Below are 22,549 nucleotides of genomic sequence, written 5' to 3' on the forward strand. Positions count from 1 at the left end.
AGTTAAGACTAGTTAAGTTAAGTCTAGTTAGTTTAGTTAAGACTAGAGTTAAGACTAGGAGCTGCATATTTTTTTTCAAAAAGAAAAGGAGTACTTGTGGCACATTAGAGACTAACAAATTTATTTGAGCATAAGCTTTCGTGAGTTACAGCTCACTTCATCGGAATGCATCCGATGAAGTGAGCTGTAGCTCACGAAAGCTTATGCTCAAATAAATTTGTTAGTCTCTAAGGTGCCACAAGTACTCCTTTTCTTTTTGAGAATACAGACTAACACGGCTGCTACTCTGAAACCTGTCACATTTTTTTCAGTCTTTCCACGTAAGTCAATAATTCTAGATCTTGTAGGTGTTTGTCTCTGTCTGAGGGGTTGGAGCAAATGCGGTTATATCGTAGCGCTTGCTATAGACAATGGATCGAGTGGTATGATCTGGATGAAAGCTAGAGGCATGTAGGTAGGAATAGCGGTCAGTAGGTTTCCGATATAGGGTGGTGTTTATGTGACCATCGCTTATTAGCACCGTAGTGTCCAGGAAGTGGATCTCTTGTGTGGACTGGTACAGGCTGAGGTTGATGGTGGGATGCTACGTAAAAGAATGAATGGACACAAATCAGACGTCAAGAATTATAACATTCAAAAACCAGTTGGAGAACACTTCAATCTCTCTGGTCACTCGATCACAGACCTAAGAGTGGCTATACTTCAACAAAAAAGCTTCAAAAACAGACTCCAATGAGAGACTGCTGAATTGGAATTAATTTGCAAACTGGATACAATTAACTTAGGCTTGAATAGAGACTGGGAATGGATGAGTCATTACACAAGGTAAAACTATTTCCCCATGGTATTTCTCCCCCCCACCCCACCCCCCACTGTTCCTCTGATATTCTTGTTAACTGCTGGAATTAGCCTACCTTGCTTGTCACCATGAAAGGTTTTCCTCCTTTCCCCCCCCTGCTGCTGGTGATGGCTTATCTTAAGTGATCACTCTCCTTCCAGTGTGTATGATAAACCCATTGTTTCATGTTCTCTGTGTGTGTATATAAATCTCTCCTCTGTTTTTTCCACCAAATGCATCCGATGAAGTGAGCTGTAGCTCACGAAAGCTTATGCTCTAATAAATTTGTTAGTCTCTAAGGTGCCACAAGTACTCCTTTTCTTTTTGCGAATACAGACTAACACGGCTGCTACTCTGAAACCTGTCACATTTTTTTAGTAACATTTTCACAGCAGATTTGACAAAATGCAAAGAAGATACCAATGTGAGATTTCTAAAAATAGCTACAGCACTCAACCCAAGGTTGAAGAATCTGAAGTGCCGTCCAAAATCTGAGCGGGACGAGGTGTGGCTCATGCTTTCAGAAGTCTTAAAAGAGCAAGGAGTACTCGTGGTACCTTAGAGACTAACACATTTATTTGAGCATAAGCTTTCATGATCTACAGCTCACTTCATCCGATGAAGTGAGCTGTAGCTCACGAAAGCTTTACTCAAATAAATTTGTTAGTCGCTAAGGTGCCACGAGTACTCCTTTTCTTTTTGCGAATACAGACTAACATGGTTGCTACTCTGAAACCTGTTAAAAGAGCAACACTCCAATGGGGAAAACTACAGAACCCAAACTACTGAAAAAGAAAATGAGCCTTCTGCTAGTGGCATCTGATTCAGATGATGAAAATGAACATGCATCGGTCCACTCTGCTTTGGATCATTATCGAGACGAACCTATTATCAGCATGGACGTATGTCCTCTGGAATGGTGGTTGAAGCATGAAGGGGCATCTGAATCTTTAGCGCATTTGGCACGTAAATATCTTGTGACACCAGTTACAACAGTGCCATGCGAATGCCTGTTCTCACTTTCAGGTGACATTGTAAACAAGAAGCAGGCAGCATTATCTCCTACGAATTGTAACCAAACCTGTTTGTCTGAGCAATTGGCTGAAGTTGGATGGAGGGGACTTGTAGGCGCTAAAGTTTTACATTGTTTTATTTTTGAATGAAGGATTTTTTTGTATATAATTCTACATTTATAAATTCAACTTTCATGATAAAGAGATTGCACTACAGTACTTGTATTAGGTGAATTGAAAAATACTATTTCTTTTGTTTTTACAGTGCAAATATTTGTAATAAAAATAAATATAAAGTGAGCACTGTATAATTTGTATTCTGTGTTGTAATTGAAATCGGTATCTTTCAGAATGTAGAAAACATCCAAAAATATTTAAATAAATGGTATTTTATTATTGTTAGTGCAATTAATCATGATTAATCATGATTAATTTTTTTAATCGCAATTAATTTTTGTAATCGCTTGACAGCCCTAAACATTTTATTGTTATAAATGAGTTCATATTAACCTAGTCTTTCTGGAACACTCAGCCATATCTCAATTTGATAAAACGTAAGAACATTAAACTGCAAAGTCAAGGACTCAAAAGTTTGGAAATGCCAGAATTAAGGTTTCTTGTGCAACCTTAATATGGCTCCCTTCTGCATTATGAGACCGACTTTAATCACATGACAGGTTTCAGAGTAGCAGCTGTGTTAGTCTGTATTCGCAAAAAGAAAAGGAGTACTTGTGGCACCTTGGAGACTAACAAATTTATTTGAGCATAAGCTTTCGTGAGCAAATAAATTTTAGTCTCTAAGGTGCCACAAGTACTACTTTTCTTTTTCTTTTTAGTTACATGATCACATATATTTTCCACAGGACTGCTGCTTCAGTCAGTGCACAACATAGGCAGTGGTCACTTAATAAGCAGCTATTCAATATTTTGTTTTCTCCTCACTGTTCAACATGTGGCTGTAGGCTTTATACACTACACTGTTCAAACCCTGCTCTGAAGGCAGAATTAATTTCCTCAAGGACTTTTCTATGGCACTCATCGCTATAATATCTGAGTATTTAACAAACATTAATTTATCTTCACAGTCCCTCTGTGAGGTGAGGGAGTTTTAGTTCTAAAAAAGGGGATAATGGAACACAGACAGATTAAGGTCAAAAGTGTCCACTAATTGTGGATGTCCAATTTGAGACCCCTAGGGCTTGTTTTTTCAGAATACTTAGCATTATATAGCACTTTATATATTTCAAAATATCATAGCTTCTAGTAATATCAGTTGCAGAAGTCAATAAAATGAGGACTGCACAATTAATCAAACTAATATGGAATGTTTGGCTTAAGTGACTTTTCTAACATCACACAGGAACTCTGTGGCAGATGCATGGATAGAATCCAAGTCTCCCAGAAAGCAGTCAACTGTCTTCACCATGACATCCTCATTTATCTTCTTGAAATTCCCTGCCTCATTCACTGCACACTTTCCAATGTCTACAACAAATGAGGCAGGGATCCTACAGACAGCAGCCTCCTTCACTGGTTTATCTCCAAAGCATGGTCCATCCAGTGCACTATATGAGGCAGCACTGAATGAACAGTCAACCTCAATTCTGGCATTTCCTGACGCTTGAGTGTTTGACTTTGAAACCTTAATAATGTTCTTTTAATGTAGTTTTTTGTGTGTGATTTCCTAATTTGTAATTTTAAAAAACCCTGGGAAAAAAACAGAAATTCCATCATGTGGTGTCATATTGATACCCATACAGTTTAGCAGCAGAGTTGGAACCTTCAGATTCACCGCACAGACATTTGCCGTACCAGCCAAGAGAGTAACTGATAGCAGTAAAGTAGGTTTGTCATCCTCTATCGAGACCGGCATTATAGTTGGGGATGGGACACATACTTTGCGTGTCACAGATATTTGGCAACAGCAGAGGAGCGGTGAGAGTCAGGATTCTTGTGTTCAGTTGAAGGTTTTGGAGGGAGTATCCACAGGGATCGGTTCTTGTCTCTACGCTATTTAGTGGTTTTATCAATGAGCTGGAAGAAAACATAAAATTATCACTGAACACTGAAAATTATCACTGGACTGGGAGTGGTAAATAATAGAGATGTCAGGTCACTGATTCAGAGCAATCTGGGTTGCTTGGTAAATTGGGAACAAACAAGCAATATGAGTTTTAAAAGGGCTAAATGTAAATGTATACCTCTAGCAACGAACAATGTAAACCATACCTACAGAATGGGGGACTCTATCCTGGAAAGCAGTGACTCTGAAAAAGATTTGGGGGTCATGGTAGATATTCAGCTGAACATGAGCCCCCAGCGTGACTCTGTGGTCAAAAGAGCTAATATGATCCTGGGATGTGTAAACGGGAATCTCAAGTAGGAGCAGAGAGGTCATTTTACCTCTCTATTTTGCACTGGTGAGACTGCTGCTGGAATACTGTATCCAGTTCTGGTGCCCATAATTCAAGAAGGATATCGATACGTTGAAGGGGGGTCAGAGAAGAGCCACAAGAATGATTAAAGGAATAAAAAACATTCCTCATACCAGGGATTCTCAAACTGGGGGTTGGGACCCCTCGGGGGTCATGAGGTTATTACATGGGGGGTCACGAGCTGTCAGCCACCACCCCAAACCCCACTTTGCCTCCAGCATTTATAATGGTGTTAAATATATAAACGAGTGTTTTTAATTTATATGGGGGAGGGTCACACTCAGAGACTTGCTATGTGAAAGGGGTCACCAGTACAATAGTTTGAGAACCACTGCCTTATACTGATTAGACTAGACTCAAAGAGCTCAATCTATTTTAGTTTAACAAAGAGAAGGTTAAGGGGTGGCTTGATTACAGTTTAAGTATCTAAATGGCCAACAGACCATATAGAAAGTTATAACAAAATCCAATGGCTGGAAGCTGAAGCTAGACAAATTCAGATTGAAAATAAGGCATACCTTTTTAACAGTGAGGGTAATTAGCCATTGAAACAATTTATCAAGTGTTGTGGTGGAATCTTCATCACTGACAATATTTGAATCAAGTTTGGATGTTTTTCTAAATGATCTGCTCTAGGAATTATTTTGGGGAATTTTTTTATGGCCTGCGTTAGACAGGACAGACTAGATTATCACAATAGTCCCTTCTGGCCTTGCAATCTTTGAATCGTATCCCCTGTCCACCTCCAAGCATATACCTCTGTCCCATTCCAGTCTCTTCCCCACCTTTCTCTGCATAATAGTATTGACTCTCCTGGTGTCCTCATCCCAGTTCTAATCTCCCTATGCAGGTTCCCTGTTGAAGTCCTAGTCACCCTTCCCCATCTTCTTGCCCAGACAGACCTAATCTTCCCCCCCCACCCCCAAACTCAGACTACTCATCCTATCTGTCTAACCTCCCCACTTACCATTGGCTCCCAGCCTCCACCCAACCTTCCTCTTCAAATTTCCTTCCCCAGCTCCCAGTCTGTCTTCTTGCCTAGCCAGTACCATGCTCACTGCCCAGTTCCAAGACCCCAATTCCAGTCTCCCCTCCCCCACACTTCTTGCCCCAATCTATTCTCTAGATTTCATTCTTTGAGATTACAAGTTTGGTTGATAAAGATAACTGCATAGATGTAATAGACTTTTGCAAGGCATTTGACTTAGTATGGCAAGGCATTCTGATTTTTTTAAAATAGCACTACACAATACCAGTGGAGCTAACTGATGGATCTCAAAGCATTAGTTGTCAATGGGAATCATCATCAAATGAGGATGTTTCTAGTGGGATTACACAGGGATTGGTTACTAGGCCCAATTCTCTAGAACAGCTAGAGTTCTCTAAAATGTGGTCACACATTTTACCACAAGAAATATATTTTTTACAAGAGTTATAGATGGAAATGTTAGACTGGATTCTTTTTTTTTTTTAACCAAGGTAGCCGTTTAACCAATTGGCACACTTTTTAATGAGTTTTTTTAATAACCTCATTATTCCCTCGTTCATATTAAATAGATGGAGGTTTAACGAGGGATTGTAAATTCAGTACTGAAAGTTTTGGATTATCAATCACAGTTATTGTTTACACTAAATATTTTCTACAGGGGATTTTATGCCTGTGCTAAATTATAGAACACTGAAGACAACATAGTCAGATGTCCTCCTTCTCCAGCTGCCCCTGACTCTGCCCCCCTTTCCTTTAGACCTCCAAGGCAGTTTAAGGAAGGAGATAAGGACATCTTTGTATATATAAAAGAAGCTTGTAAAAGAAGGACAGTACATCATTCCTTTGGGATTTTAATTATTCAGACACAAGCTGGTACACTGAAAAGTTGTAATTATTCAGGCACCGTTTGGAGAATCTACACAAAACACAGGAGTGCTTTTCTAGAGAGAGTCTAGGATTATTTTCTTGTGCAATTTGTTTAATAGTTTATATAGCATCAGGTTAACCTGGACTGAGTTGAGGTGGGAATAAAATAATTGTGACAATATAGAAACTGTAGAGCTTTTAAATTCTAGTAATTATGAGCCAGATTCTGCTACCTTGCTCACACTAAGTACTCTGATTTCAGTGGGACTATACATGAAATAAGGCATTTTTAAATGCAAACAAGGATGCCTGGCAGAAGCTAATCCTGTAATATTAGAGGTATTGTAGATACTACTGTAAAGATTGGAATATGCTCAGGGCACACACTTGAATTGATATTTCCTATTCACTGCATTATTATCTTATGTTCAAATGCCTCTGGCAACTTTCCAAACATTTTAGAATTCACTTAAAATTTTCCCTGTCTCTTAAAAAAATGCCATCCATTGACTTACTTGAACCTGCCTCCCAGATCTTGTCATCACACTTAGTAACAGATTGGCCAATTTCCTGTAATATCCTTGAAAGTCCTTATTGTATTAAGTATATGTATTATTGTGGGCTGGGATTATATAAAAACTCTTTAGGAAAGAGATGTGACAGATGTGAGACCTGGGAGTTCAAAAGACTATACTGAAAATGGTCAGGACAAGTATGAACTCCTGGGACAATAAATGTCAAGTGGCTTTCTTGGGGAAGCCCTAGGAAGAGGTTAATGCAAATTCCCCAACTCCAGTTATTCAAAAACCATGCCTTGTGAAGCTACATCCTGAGGAGAGATGATTGTCAGCTAATTACCTATTACAGATGGCCAAGATCAAAGGCCTGAGCCCTATAAAGAAATGGTGGATCTGCCCAGTCAGGATTCTGGTTCTGGATTGAAGATGGATATGAACTTGTAACCAAGGGGGAAATCAGTTGTGGGTTGTGAAGGACTAAAAACTGCCAGAGCCCTGGATGGAGTTGGGGGTGATCACTGGTAAGCTTTGTAGCATGTGAATAGGTTCTTTTATTGTTTTCTGTATAATGCTTTCCCTTTCAGAATAAACATGCTTTCTTAGAAGAAGCTGTGTGGTAACTTGCAACTGTGGGCCATTACACTGATAATAGCTTTTGGAGAGAAAACAAAGTGCAGGTGCTGGCCTTTTATGCAGTTTGGCTTCCAGGGGATATCACAGTGCAACCTTAAAACCCCAGTAAGAAGGGATTGAGATGCAGATCTCAGCCCAGGAGAGGTGACAGCTGGGAGCTGCAAACCTTTAAGTGGGTGCCCTTGAGTGACCACAGAAGAGGACTGCAGGTGCAGTTGCCCCAAAACTGTGACATTCTTCCCACTCCCTCATCACCAGCTTCCTCTCTGTTCCTTCACCCAGCTTTCCTATTGATGGTATGAACTGCAGAGGAGACGCTTCACCTGCCATTTGTAATATTCTTCCTGATTCTGACCTCAAACCAGTTTTATGCTAGTGTCATTTCAAAGGAATATTGGATATAAGTGAGATCAGATCCCTTGAAAACTTTTTAGACCATATATTTTTCTGGGCAGTAACCATCTTATATTTTGGGACACTATCCTGTACACTTTAGGCCCTACCACAATATAAATAATAAAACTTGGATTTTCCCCTCTTTTTCTTTATATTTCTGAAGTTTTTTCCCTCCACTTATTGGTAGTATGTCAACAAGTTTGGAAGGGTTGCTAGCAGTTTGTAGGACATGATTAAAATTCAAAATGTCCTTGACAAATTGGAGAATTTTCTGATTTCAGACCAAATGAAATTCAATAAAGACAAGTGCAAAGTACTTCACTTCAGAAGGAAAAATCAAATGCACAACTAAAAAATGGGAAATTCATAGGTTAGGCGGTAATACTGCTGAAAAGGATGTGGTGGTTATAGTGGTTCAAAAATAGGAGTAACCAATGTAATGCAGTTGCAAAAAAGGGTGATATCATTCTGGGGTGTATTAACAGGAATGTCGTATGTCAGTTATGAGAGGTAATTGCTTTGCTTTACTCAGCACTGGTCAGACATCAGTTGGCATACTGGGTCCAGTTCTGGGCACTATACTTTAAGAAGATATGAACAAATTAGGGAGAGTTCTGAGAACAAAAAAAAATGATAAAAGATTTAGAAAATCTGACCTATGACAAAAAGTTAAAAAACCTGGGCATGTCTAGTCTTGAGAAAGAGGAAGACTGAGTGGGAACCTGATAACAGTCTTCAAATATGTTAAGGCCTGTTTGTGACCAAAGAACCTCTTAAAGCCAACTAACAAGGGGGTGCAGTGCAGTTACAGGAATCTCCAGATTCTGGTATGTGCATTTTGGTTCACCAAAGAATGTCATATGAGGTCTGAAATGAAAACCAGTGTCACACTGGTCATCAGTATCATTGTGACATGTATGTACAGACATTATATAAGGAGTTAGATATCTGTAACAGAAAATTATGGTCTTAAGTATGTGAATTAAAAGCAAGTCACCCAAATACAACATGCCTCAGACTGGCTCCTCCAGACAGGAGGTAGACAGTGCATTTGCATTCATGAAAGTGGGGTCTCAGCCAGCCTTGACTGAAAATGCTAAAGAGGACTTTAGGTGAGTTAAACTTCCCTATCGAGGAGGTTGTCCTGTAAATTAAACTTACTGCTTAGAAATTTGTTTTATAGGTAACCATTTGTTTCAAATATCTTAACCCACTATGGACCTGTGGATAAGATGCTGGATCCTACAGAGAGTGTGAATATTTGTGTGACTGTTGCTTCCTGTGCAGAGAGGGTCTGTGGAGGCCCAAAAGATGATGATTGTGCTGCCAAATTGCTCTTTCCTCAACATTTAATGCAGGTACTGGTAGCAGAACAATGAGCATTATCTTGTGTATTGTGCCAAAATACCTTGTTCACCTCAGTAGGCTCAGTCCTTTTTAGCTTTGGAGACTCAGGTTTGGGGCAAGGCAAATCCTTATAGGTGGCACAGGGGCCTGCTACTCCTCTCCTCAGTCAGTCCCTTGTGCTTGTTTTCCTTCCCTTCTGGAGAGCAAGTGCAGCCTCCCTACAGGGAAGGTTTAGTGTCTTGCTGCAAGCAGCCTACTAGCAGCTTTCCTACTCCTCTCACCCCCACACTCTCCCCCTCCTTAAACCCAGGGGAGGGTTTAAAAAGGTCCCAAGTAGTTGGAGTCAGCTGAACCTAATTGGTTCCCTAGCAACCCCTGTTCCAGCTGAACCTTATTGCCCCCGGTTATCTCTCCTCAATGGATGGGGGGACCTTTTAATCCCCTGAGAACTAATTACTATCCCCCCCTTTTGTAGCTGTTTGTCCTGGATTTACCACAGTATGTATAGAAGGGTTGGATCACTAGTGCAAAAGGTATTTATATTTAAAGACTAGCAGTATGCTAGTATGTAAGCAGAGTTCTGAAACTGAGAATACAGGGAAATCCAAAATAGTTTCTTTGTGATGACTAAAATAACACTATTATTTTAAAGAAAAAGAAATGGAGCAAACATAAATGCAGTCCAATGCTAAAGAAAAGTCTGTTTGTGGCCAATGCCTTGGAAAAATAGTTCAGGAGTTACTCATCCCTTACAGAGAGGTTAGTTTTGAATGCCACCAATGTTGTATTTTATTTCAAAATATTTTTCCTTTTTTTTTAGTTTTGGTTTTGGATTTATTTGTTTTTGATGTGAACAACTAGACAAAATCAGCTTGAATTCACAAATATATATGTGTGTGTGTGTGTGTGTGTGTGTGTGTATATGTTATGTTATGAACTAGAAATGCCATGCTACCATGAGGAAACTTGCTCTGATGGTATTCTTGCTGGGTCCAGAAATGGAAGTGAAAAATCTCCTGAGATGATTTATTATTATAAAATTTCTATCCCAATTTTGTAACTTGAAGTTCAAATATGCTTTGAAGAAGCATCCAGGCATCCAGACTTTTCAATGCAAGTTGCACAGCTTTACAGTTAGATAAAATACTAGAATCATAGAAATTTGCAAGTTGAAGGGGTACTGAGAAGTCATCAACTCAGTCTCCTGAGCTAAGGCAAGACCAAGTATATCTAGAACATTCCTGACAGGTGTTTGTCTAACCTGCTCTTAAAACCTCCAGTGATGGGGATTCCATAACCTCCCTTGGAAGCCTATTCCAAGAGCATAATTATCCTTATAGTAAAAAAAGTTTTTTCTAATATCAAACCTAGATCTCCTTTGCTGCAGATTAAGCCCATTATTTCTTGTCCTACCTTCAATGGACATGGAAAACAATTGATCACAGTCCTTTTTTGCAACAGTGTGATGCTCTGCAGGGGTAACCAGGGTTGTGAGGCATCTCACCACTACCTGTCCTTAGCATGGAGGAGTCTTGTCTGCCTGCTGTGGAACAGCTCCCTGAATCCATCCATTAAAGAAGGATGAACCAATTGGAGGGTTGAGGAATAAATTATATCCCCACCCATGATCTTTCACCTTTTATTGGTACCAAATTTGAAATGAATCCTTTCTATGATTCTGAAATATTCAGTTAACTCTACACCCCTACCTCCAACACTCCATATCTGAGTTCTGGCTTGGGCTGGAACAGAAAAGTCAAATTTCCAAAACACAGTGAGAGAAGTTGTTGTTGTGCTATTTCAAACAGGGACCTGAAATGGAAGTGTCTGCGATACTGTATGAAATATGTTTTTGTGAGCTTTGTATCCCATTGCTGTAGACTAACAAGCTTCAGAATGCTTAGAAAAGCATCCAACTTGAAACAAAGACCAAAGTTTGACAGTCCACTCTTCAATGATGCCCATAAAAAAAGTTATGTGCAGGATGGTGGTTTTACTAGCTCTTTCTCTTAGACTCACTTTTGGTTGAGTCTGTGCTTTTGTTCTTCCTATTCTGTACTTGCTTTACTGTTTGTTAGGGATTTTATCTCACTTTCTTACTGAATGGAAAATATGAAACTATAATTTGTGACAACTGTAATTACAGTGGATTATCGTAATGTACATACCAGTATTCCATAAATAAAACAAATGTATTCAGTAATTAATAGTAATTGCAATACTATCTTAAAATTTTGGACTGAGATGAGAGAGTGCATAAGCAAAGAATTGATTGAAACGGGGAAAAAAGTGTTTTTCTTTAAATCACATTGTGTTGGCCTAACTCTGGTTTTATTGGAGTTGATGGTAAAGTTGGCATTAACTTCATTGGCAGCAGAGATAGGTCAGGGCAAATGAAAACCCCACCCAAAATCTCAGATGCAGACAAAGGCCAGCATGGTTTAGGTTTCAAATAAGGATAAATTTGAGATACAATGGGAATCTATATAACACCACAGTAAATGGAAAAAAGTAATTCAGCCACACAGCCGAGACACAGGACACTGTTATTTGGGATTGGAACTGTGCTGGAGAGGGTGACATTTAATATATGTATACACAACAGAGAAAATGTATTCAAGATGTGAATGCAAAAGGGATTGAAGTTCTTTTGGAATTGGAACTAGAAAAGACTAGGGGTAAAATCCTGGCCCAATTGACAGCAATGGCAAACTCCCACTGACATAGAATCATAGAATATCAGGGTTGGAAGGGACCCCAGAAGGTCATCTAGTCCAACCCCCTGCTCAAAGCAGGACCAAGTCCCAGTTAAATCATCCCAGCCAGGGCTTTGTCGAGCCTGACCTTAAAAACCTCTAAGGAAGGAGATTCTACCACCTCCCTAGGTAACGCATTCCAGTGTTTCACCACCCTCTTAGTGAAAAAGTTTTTCCTAATATCCAATCTAAACCTCCCCCATTGCAACTTGAGACCATTACTCCTCGTTCTGTCATCTGCTACCATTGAGAACAGTCTAGAGCCATCCTCTTTGAAACCCCCTTTCAGGTAGTTGAAAGCAGCTATCAAATCCCCCCTCATTCTTCTCTTCTGCAGACTAAACAATCCCAGCTCCCTCAGCCTCTCCTCATAAGTCATGTGCTCTAGACCCCTAATCATTTTTGTTGCCCTTCGCTGTACTCTTTCCAATTTATCCACATCCTTCCTGTAGTGTGGGGCCCAAAACTGGACACAGTACTCCAGATGAGGCCTCACCAGTGTCGAATAGAGGGGAACGATCACGTCCCTCGATCTGCTCGCCATGCCCCTACTTATACATCCCAAAATGCCATTGGCCTTCTTGGCAACAAGGGCACACTGCTGACTCATATCCAGCTTCTCGTCCACTGTCACCCCTAGGTCCTTTTCCGCAGAACTGCTGCCGAGCCATTCGGTCCCTAGTCTGTAGCGGTGCATTGGATTCTTCCATCCTAAGTGCAGGACCCTGCACTTATCCTTATTGAACCTCATTAGATTTCTTTTGGCCCAATCCTCCAATTTGTCTAGGTCCTTCTGTATCCTATCCCTCCCCTCCAGCGTATCTACCACTCCTCCCAGTTTAGTATCATCCGCAAATTTGCTGAGAGTGCAATCCACACCATCCTCCAGATCATTTATGAAGATATTGAACAAAACGGGCCCCAGGACCGACCCCTGGGGCACTCCACTTGACACCGGCTGCCAACTAGACATGGAGCCATTGATCACTACCCGTTGAGCCCGACAATCTAGCCAGCTTTCTACCCACCTTATAGTGCATTCATCCAGCCCATACTTCCTTAACTTGCTGACAAGAATGCTGTGGGAGACCGTGTCAAAAGCTTTGCTAAAGTCAAGAAACAATACATCCACTGCTTTCCCTTCATCCACAGAACCAGTAATCTCATCATAAAAGGCGATTAGATTAGTCAGGCATGACCTTCCCTTGGTGAATCCATGCTGACTGTTCCTGATCACTTTCCTCTCCTCTAAGTGCTTCAGGATTGATTCTTTGAGGACCTGCTCCATGATTTTTCCAGGGACTGAGGTGAGGCTGACCGGCCTGTAGTTCCCAGGATCCTCCTTCTTCCCTTTTTTAAAGATGGGCACTACATTAGCCTTTTTCCAGTCATCCGGGACTTCCCCCGTTCGCCACGAGTTTTCAAAGATAATGGCCAAGGGCTCTGCAATCACAGCCGCCAATTCCTTCAGCACTCTCGGATGCAATTCGTCCGGCCCCATGGACTTGTGCACGTCCAGCTTTTCTAAATAGTCCCTAACCACCTCTATCTCTACAGAGGGCTGGCCATCTCTTCCCCATTTTGTGTTGCCCAACACAGCAGTCTGGGAGCTGACCTTGTTAGTGAAAACAGAGGCAAAAAAAAGCATTGAGTACATTAGCTTTTTCCACATCCTCTGTCACTAGCTTGCCTCCCTCATTCAGTAAGGGGCCCACACTTTCCTTGGCTTTCTTCTTGTTGCCAACATACCTGAAGAAACCCTTCTTGTTACTCTTGACATCTCTTGCTAGCTGCAGCTCCAGGTGCGATTTGGCCCTCCTGATATCTTTCCTACATGCCCGAGCAATATTTTTATACTCTTCCCTGGTCATATGTCCAACCTTCCACTTCTTGTAAGCTTCTTTTTTATGTTTAAGATCCGCTAGGATTTCACCATTAAGCCAAGCTGGTCGCCTGCCATATTTACTATTCTTTCGACTCATCGGGATGGTTTGTCCCTGTAACCTCAACAGGGATTCCTTGAAATACAGCCAGCTCTCCTGGACTCCCTTCCCTTTCATGTTAGTCCCCCAGGGGATCCTGGCCATCTGTTCCCTGAGGGAGTCAAAGTCTGCTTTCCTGAAGTCCAGGGTCCGTATCCTGCTGCTTACCTTTCTTCCCTGCGTCAGGATCCTGAACTCAACCAACTCATGGTCACTGCCTCCCAGATTCCCATCCACTTTTGCTTCCCCCACTAATTCTACCCGGTTTGTGAGCAGCAGGTCAAGAAAAGCGCTCCCCCTAGTTGGCTCCCCTAGCACTTGCACCAGGAAATTGTCCCCTACGCTTTCCAAAAACTTCCTGGATTGTCTATGCACCGCTGTATTGCTCTCCCAGCAGATATCAGGAAAATTAAAGTCACCCATGAGAATCAGGGCATGCGATCTAGTAGCTTCCGTGAGTTGCCGGAAGAAAGCCTCATCCACCTCATCCCCCTGGTCCGGTGGTCTATAGCAGACTCCCACCATGACATCACTCTTGTTGCACACATTTCTAAACTTAATCCAGAGACACTCAGGTTTTTCCACAGTTTCGTACCGGAGCTCTGAGCAGTCATACTGCTCCCTTACATACAGTGCTACTCCCCCACCTTTTCTGCCCTGCCTGTCCTTCCTGAACAGTTTATAACCATCCATGACTGTACTCCAGTCATGTGAGTTATCCCACCAAGTCTCTGTTATTCCAATCACGTCATAATTCCTTGACATCACCAGGACCTCCAGTTCTCCCTGCTTGTTTCCAAGGCTTTGTGCATTTGTATATAAGCACTTGAGATAACCTGTTGATCGCCCCTCATTCCCAGTATGAGGCAGGAGCCCTCCCCTCACAGACCTTCCTGCCTGTGCTTCCTCCTGGTATCCCACTTTCCCACTTACCTCAGGGCTTTGGTCTCCTTCCCCCGGTGAACCTAGTTTAAAGCCCTCCTCACTAGGTTAGCCAGCCTGCTGGCAAAGATGTTCTTCCCTCTCTTCGTAAGATGGAGCCCGTCTCTGCCCAGCACTCCTCCTTCATGGAACACCATCCCATGGTCAAAGAATCCAAAGCCTTCTCTCCGACACCACCTGCGTAGCCATTCGTTGACCTCCACGATTCGACGGTCCCTACCCAGGCCTTTTCCTTCCACGGGGAGGATGGACGAGAACACCACTTGCGCCTCCAACTCCTTTATCCTTCTTCCCAGAGCCACGTAGTCCGCAGTGATCCGCTCAAGGTCATTCTTGGCAGTATCATTGGTGCCCACGTGGAGAAGCAGGAAGGGGTAGCGATCCGAGGGCTTGATGAGTCTCGGCAGTCTCTCCGTCACATCACGAATCTTAGCCCCTGGCAAGCAGCAGACTTCTCGGTTTTCCCGGTCAGGGCGGCAGATAGATGACTCAGTCCCCCGGAGGAGAGAGTCCCCGACCACCACCACCCGCCTTCTCCTCTTGGGAGTGGTGGTCGTGGAACCCCCAACCTCAGGACATCGCATCTCATGCCTCCCAACCAGCGGAGTCTCCTTCCGCTTTCTCCCCCCAGACATATCATCTGGTCCACTCTCTGCATTGGTACCTGTGGAGAGAACATGAAAGCGGTTAGTTACCTGTGTCTGTGTTACTGGAACCCGGACATTCCGCTTACCTCTTCTGGAGGTCACATGTTGCCAAGCTTCTTCACTGGCCTCTTGGCTCCTCTGTGCAACCTGCTCTACATCTTTAGAGCTTTGTGCCCCTAGAAGGCTATCCTGAGTTTGGTCCAGAAAATCCTCAGTCTCTCGTATACAACGCAGGGTCGTTACCTGTTGCTCCAGACCTTCAATCTTCTCTTCCAATATGGAGACCAGCTTGCACTTTGTACAGACAAAGTCGCTTCTGTCCTGTGGAAGAAAGACAAACATGGCACATCCAGTGCAGGTCACAACAGCTGAATCCCCCCCTTCCATATCACCTACCTACTACGGAGCTTCCTCAGAGACGTTGGCAAGATGTAAGCCTCACTGGGCTCGCTCCAGGCGAACTCCCAGGCAAACTCCTGCTGTGAGCTGCTCTGCTCCCATTGATGTCAATGGGGCCAGGATTTCAGCCTAAAAGAGCATGCGCTAAGGGTAATGAAGAGTTTGAAATCCAGGAGGCAGCTAAGAAGTTTGCTGTGGTGAGTGAAAGTCAAGCATATATCCCTTAAAACTGGAGTTCATTGTATTACATAGATTTTTTTTTTAAAAAATTCCAACACAACAACCCAAAATGAGTCTTACAACTTCAATGGATAAAAAATAGTGCAAGGCAGCAAAAGAGACTTAAACTAAACAGTTATTGTCCAAAAAAGGAAAATAAAAGGGAACAATCAGTTTAATTTTCCTTAGACAAAATTACTGTTTCCTAAAAACCAGCTGCTGTAATCATAGAGAACAAATATACTGTAATAAAATTGAGTAGTGAAAACAAATCTTTACTTGAACATTATATCAAGCCTAAAGCACAGGAAATAACATCTGTAGTTATGATTCTAGACTTGAAAAGAACTAAAGGACCTCATGCTATTTGTTATGAAGTTATTCAAACTATTCAGAGAAGCACGAGTTTCCTTGTCAAACCCCAAGCTGCTTATTGTCAGTTACAGTTTCTAACCATTTCCTGTGTACAACAGATCTGCAAATATTAATTACTTGATTTTTCCTTGTATTCTGGTAAGTTTAATAACTATTTAGGTGTCAGATAGGGAAACAGTTCAGTAGCACTCTCCCAACCTCCTCCTAAAATCCAAGGTCCACGCAATTAAGCCACCAATAAGAGATGCTGTTCACAGCAGTTGGTGCAGATGTGTGATTGTCCCTCTTATTTTGTCTTTCACTTTGATCAGCAGTGAAATACTAAACGAGGAGCCCTAATAGTGGCAAGTGGTTCGGCCACTGGGTAAGCAGGGAAATACACACACTCTGCCTTGCTTCCTGGCAGCAAATTTGGATCAATGTCTGATTCCCCTGGGCTGCTTCCTAGCCAAATCTGCTGGTGTTGCTTCATTGCGCTGCTTGGCAGTCAGGCAGTGGCCTCGCTGGTAATTCCTTGGAGTTGTCTGCCTCCTCTGTCAGTAAGGCACTGGTTTGGGCTCCCACAGAAGGCTCAGCTCCCTAGAAGAGACATCTGCCTCCTTCCCTTGTCCAGCCCCAACTGAGCCACAGGGCTCTCCTTCCTGTCCCACTCTGATACTTCCGGCAAGGGGGGCAGGTTTGGTGTCACCCGCCAGGAGCAGTATAGTGGTCCCTCACTCTTGAGTCTGGAGGAAGGTCACTCCGTCTCTCTTCAGGTTGTTGGAGAGACAGGTGGAGATTTTAGTTGGGACAGAAGGAGGCAGGTTTGGAGTAGAGAGGTAAATCTGTGAGTTATCAGCATAGAGAGGGTAGTTGAATTTGTGTTTGTAGATGAGATTATTCAGGGATAAGGGCTAGAGGGGAAAAGAGAAGGGGACCAAGGACAGATCCCTGTGGAACTTCCACAAAAAGTTGGAGGGCACATGAAGGGGATCCTCTAAAAGACACACTGAAGGAGCAATGAGAATGGTTAGAGGAGATCCAGGAGAGGACAAAGTCACAGAAGCCAAAGGAGAACAGAATTTCAGGAAGAGCATGGCTGGCTGTGTCAAAGGTGGGTGACAGGCCAAAGCTGACGAAGATGCAGTACTGGTCCTAAACTTTGGTTAGGAAGCCATCATTAGAGACTTTGGGGAGAGATGGTTCAGTGAAGTGTAAAGGGTGGAAACCAGATAGAGGGTCTAGGATGGAATTGGAGGAGAGGAACTCCAGACAGCAATTCTAGACTGTATGTTCAATGAGCTTAGGAGTGAAAGGGAGATGGAACGGTAGTGGAAGAAACAAGTGGGGTTAGGAGTGCTTTCTTTAAGATCGGAGAGGCTAAAGAATGTATGTCTTGTGAGGGAAAGAGCCAGAGGAAAGTGAGAGGTTAAGGATAAGAGTAAAAGAAGGGATTAGTGTGTGCATGAGGAAGCTCAGGAGATGGAATGGGATGTGGTCACTGGGTAAATAGAGGAGGAAAGCAGATAAGAAACTTCTGCATCTGTGATGGGAGAAGGAACAGAGAATTGTAGAAAGGGAAGGGGGAAGGAAAGGCAAGCTGAGGGGAGAGAGAAAGTTTGTCGTTTTGTCAATTTTCTCTTGGAAGAATTGGTGAAATTCTGAGCAAAGAGAAAAATGATGCTTAGAGCGTGCCTAGAATATGCCTGATTGCCTGTTTCTGCAGGGACTAGGTACTGTGTTTCCCCAAAGAAGTTAGGAGTAGGGTAATGTAATAAACCTGATGAGACCTGGGAAATTCTCATGCTACTTTATACTGTTTTACACAGTGTTTTTATATGTGATTCATAAATTTGGAAAACGGCAATTGGTGAGTTGTTTTGCATTATGAAAAAGCAATAATCTGTTTCTCATACAGGTATTTCCAAGTTCAGATACAATAATTTGCTGTTGTGGTGGCAGTCTTTTCCACTTAGATTATTACCAGTGAAATGGTTTAAGAACATAAGAACAACCACACTGGGTCAGACCAAAGGTCCATCTAGCTCAGTGTCCTGTCTTCCAACAGGGGCCAATGGCAGGTGTCCCAGAGGGAATAAACAGGTACCCATCAAGTGATCCATTCCTTGTCACTCATTCCCAGCTTCTCGCAAACAGAGGTGAGGGGCACCATCCCTGCCCATCCTGATTAATAGCTATTGATGGACCTATCCTCTATGAATTTATCTAGTTCTTTTTTTAACCCTGTCTTGGCCTTCACAACATCGTCTGGCAAAGAGTTCCACAGGTTGACTGTGCATTGTGTGAAGAAATACTTCCTTTTGTTTGTTTTATACCTGCTGCCAATTAATTTCATTTGGTGACCCCTAGTTCTTGTGTTATGAGAAGGAGTAAATAACACTTCCTTATTTACTTTCTGCACACCAGTCAGGATGTTATAGACTTCTATCATATCCCACCTTAGTTGTCTCTTTTCCAAGCTGAAAAGTCCGAGTCTTTATTAATCTCTTCTTATACGGCAGCCTTTCCATACCCTTAATCATTTTTGTTGCCCTTTTCTGAACTTTTTCCAGTTCCAATATATCTTTTTTGAGATGGGGTGACAACATCTGCAACAGTATTCAAGATGTGGGTGTACCATGGATTTATTAAGAGGCAACATATTTTCTGTCCTATTATCCCTTTTTTAATTATTCCCAGCATCGTGTTCGCTTTTTTGACTGCCACTGCACATTGAGTGGATGTTTTCAGACAACTATCCACAATGACTCCAAGATCTTCCTTGAGTGGTAACAGCTAATTTAGACCCCATCATTTTATATGTATAGTTGGGATTATGTTTTCCAATGTGCATTACTTTACATTTATCAACATTGAATTTCATCTGCCATTTTGTTGCCTAGTTACCAAGTTTTGAGAGATCCTTTTGTAGCTCTTCACAGTCTGCCTGAGACTTAACTATCTTGAGTAGTTTTGTATCATCTGCAAATTTTGTCACCTCACTGTTTACCCCTTTTTTCCAGATCATTTATGAATATGTTGAATAGGACTGGTTCCAGTACAGACCCCTGGGGAACACCACTATTTACCTCTCCCCATTCTGAAAATGGACCATTCACTCCTACTCTTTGTTTCCTATCTTTTAACCAATTACCAATCCATGAGAGTACCTTCTCCCATGACAGCTTACTTTGCTTAAGAGCCTTTGGTGAGGGGCCTTGTCAAAGGCTTTCTGAAAATCTAAGTACAGTATATTCACTAGATCCCCTTTTTCTACATGCTTGTTGACTCCCTCAAAGAATTCTAGCAGATTGGTGAGGCATGATTTCCCTTTACAAAAACCATGTTGACTCTTCACCAACAAATTATGTTCATCTATGTGTCTGACAATTTTGTTCTTTAAAAGGCATATGTAATCTCTTAAAGAATAACTTCCAGACTCAGTGTGTACTAGAAAATCTCAGGTTTATTTTCTCTTGAAAGGCAGATATTTGTTGATGTCCCTGCCATATGTCTTTATTTGGCATAGACAGTTTCCTCTTTTGACATATGTATCCAGCACAATGACACCACTAGCACTGGCACCAATTCCGGTATATCTTGGGGATGGTAATTCCAGTCCCTACCCCCATACCCTCCAGCAGGAACCCAGTTCTGGTCCCTGCTCATTCATTCCTCCTCCCAGAGTGACTTGGTTCCTTCCTTGGCCAAGAAGTCTCACCTCTGTCTTACCCACATGATGCATGAGCAGGTGAGGCCAGGAGTCGAGTCCTTGGCAGACTCCCCTGTGTTCCCCCATACAGAAACAGACTCCCTGTGTGCAAGGTCACAGAACCATTTGGCCCAGCTTCCCCTCCACCCAGATGGAAGGGCAACTGAGCCAAATTTGAGTGGCACTTCAACTCCATTCCCCAGGTTGCAACACCACTCACTGAAATTTGGCCTGACCACCCCTATACAGAAGAGCCTATACAGAAGAACAGGTAGGTCAATTTTTTTTGTGGCATAGTGAACACACAGATGGACCAACACTCTGGACCACTCTGGCAGCAGCCGTATTGATTTAGTACAGGACCACTGCTTAAAAGTGGTCCCCCTCAATCCATGGCCACTGGAACTTTGAGACGTGCAAAATCCCTATGGGGGCATTTGCCCCCCTCCTAATTGGTGCCATTGACCACTAATAATGGTTTCATTTTTGGATGTATAGCAGGAATCATGATAAGAACAAAGGATTTTGCTACAGTGGATCAGGGTAGTGGTTCATCTAGTGGTAGTGATTGTGGGAAATGCAAGAAACCCTTTAGTAGACAACTTTGGAATCACCTGCCCATATAAGAAGCTTTTTGTAGTTACCATTATTTAATGCCTTGAAACATGATGGCAAATAGTACATATATATCGTCTATCTATGCAACTGTGCATCTCTCATTAGCTTTATAAATGTCTAGTCCTTTTCTGAATCCTGTTATGGTTTTGGCTTCAATGATACCATGTACCAATGGGTTCCACAGATGAATAATACCATGGGTAAATGCCATGCCGTTGTGCAAAATCCCTTCCAGGCAATTATGCAATTAGACAGTAGCTATTTAATGAATAGCATGGCAGTAAAATACAATTACTCTTTAGTTTGTGTTCATCTTGTGCTTTGAGAAATACATGTAGAAAATTTAGACAAAATGATTGACAGCAGTGTTGATTTTATTACCCTTATTTGTGTGGGAGACTATCTTGGCAGCTGGTTATTACTATTGTTATTCCTGACTAGGACTTAATCACTCAAAGTATAAGTGCCTTGTTACCTTTCCAGCCACTGCATGCAATTTTGAGAGGAAATGAGTGAGTCCAATACAAAGGAGTCAGCATGACACTGATTTATCCAGAGAATTGCTGGCTGCCATCCTTCTTAGGTACAAGGATATCCCTGGGTCAAAAGATTCATACATTTTTCTGTAGCTGTCAGTATGTTGCTTGGGGCACTCATTTCTGAGCTGGAGTTTCAGGCTTACTGCAGCAGTCACAATATTCAAAACACTGGAATATGTCACAGCTGAAACACAAACTTAAATGGAGAGTCATCAGGCCAAGACCCTCAAAGACTCTAAAACAGCAAGAAACATCAGTTTGGGGCATGACTGTGAATACAGTTGTTTCCTGCTTATAATACAGCTGTGTGTGTGTCCTTTTTGGCTTCATTTGGACACAGGCACAATTGAAATTCTACTTCTTTTTATCCTGAAATTAGTAGTTCCTCTAAATTTGCACAAAGCCTCAGCACCTTAGTTCCAGATTAAAGCACCTCCTTCCCTTTGGACAGTGAATGATTTGTATGTGTAATGCAGGTTCATGGGGACCATGCACTCTTTGGGTCGTTTCCCTAATACTGAGCTCAGGCTCCTTCAGGGCTGTCTGAAGCCCTGCCCTGGAAGCACATTCCCTCTTCTGCAGTCTACATGTAGCTTTCTCCTATTGCACCCCCCTATTCCAATCAGTGAAGACCTCACATCTGGAAGTAGGGGTGAGATTTCTTGCCAATGCTCTAACTAGTTTGGGCTGGAGGTGGGTGCGGGGAAGGTGGAGAGGTCAATTTCTCCTGTCTGCCCTTCCCCATCCAATCAGTGCTTCTGGGGCAGTGGTACACTTTACAGCACTACTGCTGGTCTGTTGAGTGGGATCTTCACATCTTACCATGGGCTGGGGTTTAATTCAGCAGCCCATACCTGGAACAACACTTACCTGGAGAAGTTGATACCTTGCATGCCCTGAAGACTCAGGCAGGGTCACGTAGGGCCAAGAGTATAGCTCGGGGCATACATGTATATGCATGTGTGGGCAAGGAAGGGCTCCACTAGAAGTCTTTAAAAGATAAGGTGAGGGTGTGTTCAGGTCCTGAAGATGGAGAGATGGATGAGAGATGGAGTTTATCTGGATGGCTGTGTAGGGGAGGGGGGCATAAGGATTTTCTTGGAGGTATAGATTCATATAGATAACTCCTGCTAATGGAGCTAGCAGTCTGGTTCACATAGCCCATGTCAACTGAATCCTGAGAATTTGATCATCCCTAGTTTCACCCATTTTTAGTTTGTCATTTCAAAGCAATCATTTACAAAGATACTGCAGCTGCCAGATGTTCCAAGTCCATGGTGTCTCTCAGAAAGACCCTACTACTGCTTCTGGATTTTTGATAGCATTGGGCAGCTCCTCCTCAAAAG

At 42.4% G+C, this 22,549-nt stretch overlaps 1 long non-coding RNA gene across 1 annotated transcript in view; it reads left to right on the top strand.

The window, feature by feature from the left end:
* The first annotated feature begins 9,488 nt into the window (after nucleotides 1-9,488).
* The window catches only part of LOC119855133, a 91,615-nt gene continuing 78,554 nt past the window's right edge, over nucleotides 9,489-22,549 (top strand). Inside the window, exon 1 of the long non-coding RNA XR_006280573.1 lies at nucleotides 9,489-9,568. This is a non-coding gene — a long non-coding RNA (uncharacterized LOC119855133). The remainder of the gene's footprint in view (nucleotides 9,569-22,549) is intronic.

Source organism: Dermochelys coriacea, chromosome 4, assembly GCF_009764565.3.
Source record: "Dermochelys coriacea isolate rDerCor1 chromosome 4, rDerCor1.pri.v4, whole genome shotgun sequence".
NCBI classification, from domain to species: Eukaryota; Metazoa; Chordata; order Testudines; family Dermochelyidae; genus Dermochelys; species Dermochelys coriacea.